We start from the raw sequence: 1,377 nt of genomic DNA on the forward strand, positions 1-1,377 counted from the left end.
GAGACAAACACGTGACTTGGGTCAGGGCAAAGATCATACCCTGTTGGCCATAGTGAATGCATCAGGGATGGGAATGTGATACAACCAGAGCCCTTATTGCCAAATTCCTAACTTCTATGAAAATACTGTGAAGATATAGCCCCTAATTGTACCGAAATTGAAATTAAAGTTGTAAGCCTGAAGATATTGGGAGTCATCTTAACACCACAAGGGTAGACTTTAGAGTCAAGAAAGGTAGAGATAGCTGCCTCTAGGTTCTGAGAAGATGGCGAAGGTGTCAGAGCTTTACGATGTCATTTGGGAAGAAATGCAAGATAAAATGAGAAGATGGAGAGATGAAAACTCAAAAAATAGTGGGCAAATTGTGGAGGTTGGAGAGGGATTAATTAATGAAAATGCTTCTAAGGTTGGAGATGATATTTGGATCATATATGAACAGGTCACGATTGCAGCTCTAGACTATGGTCAGATGACTTGGCATTTTGTCTTCAGGAATTGAGAAGACAGTTCCCTAGCAGTCACAGAGTCAAGCAACTAACTGGCATGAGATCTGAAGCCATGGAAAGATATGATGCAATATAGCTAGATGATCAAATTCTACATGAAGATCCAACTAACACTGCTTCAAGAAAGCGTAAGATTGCCATTCGAAAAGCCCAGGGAAAAAATGTGGAGGCCATTTGGGAACTGAATGAATATCTGAAACTATTTGTTGGAGACCAAGAAGCCTGGCATGAACTTGCAGAACTTTACATCAATGAACATGACATGACTTTTGTTTAGCAGCTTTTTGTATAGAGGAGCTTATGATGATTAATCCACACAACCACTTATACTGCCAGCAATATGCTGAAGTTAAATATATCCAAGGTGGACTTGAAAACCTTGAACTTTCAAGAAAGTATTTTGTAGAGGCATTGAAACTGAACAACAGAAATATGAGAGCTTTGTTTGGACTTTACATATCAGCAAGTCATATTGCTTCTAATCCAAAAGCAAGTGCAAAAACAAAAAAGGACAACATGAAACATGCTAGTTGGACAGCTAGTCAAATAAACAGAGCTTATCAGTTTGCAGGTAGAAGTAAGAAGGAAACCAAGTGCTCTCTTAAGGCAGTTGAAGACATGTCAGAAACACTGCAAATTACCCAGACTTAATGTTTCAAAAACTCTCTCACGTTACATTTCACAACTGCACAATTAAACCTATTGGCTTGTGATTTTTGTATTAAATGCCCAGTGCTATTTATATGCTAATTTTCTATTGAAGCAATTGTAAAAGATATGTTTATATAAACCTAAAAATGCCTTTCGTTGCTAAGCAGAAGGATCAGAAAGGTCCATAGAATAAGGACTTTCTTATTGATTGGACATCATT

At 37.8% G+C, this 1,377-nt stretch overlaps 1 pseudogene; it reads left to right on the forward strand.

The window, feature by feature from the left end:
• Nucleotides 1-248: 248 nt before the first annotated feature.
• On the forward strand, nucleotides 249-1,157 carry LOC118703139 (annotated as a pseudogene).
• The last annotated feature ends 220 nt before the right edge of the window (nucleotides 1,158-1,377 follow it).

This window comes from Pipistrellus kuhlii, unplaced genomic scaffold, assembly GCF_014108245.1.
Source record: "Pipistrellus kuhlii isolate mPipKuh1 unplaced genomic scaffold, mPipKuh1.p scaffold_m20_p_4, whole genome shotgun sequence".
NCBI classification, from domain to species: Eukaryota; Metazoa; Chordata; class Mammalia; order Chiroptera; family Vespertilionidae; genus Pipistrellus; species Pipistrellus kuhlii.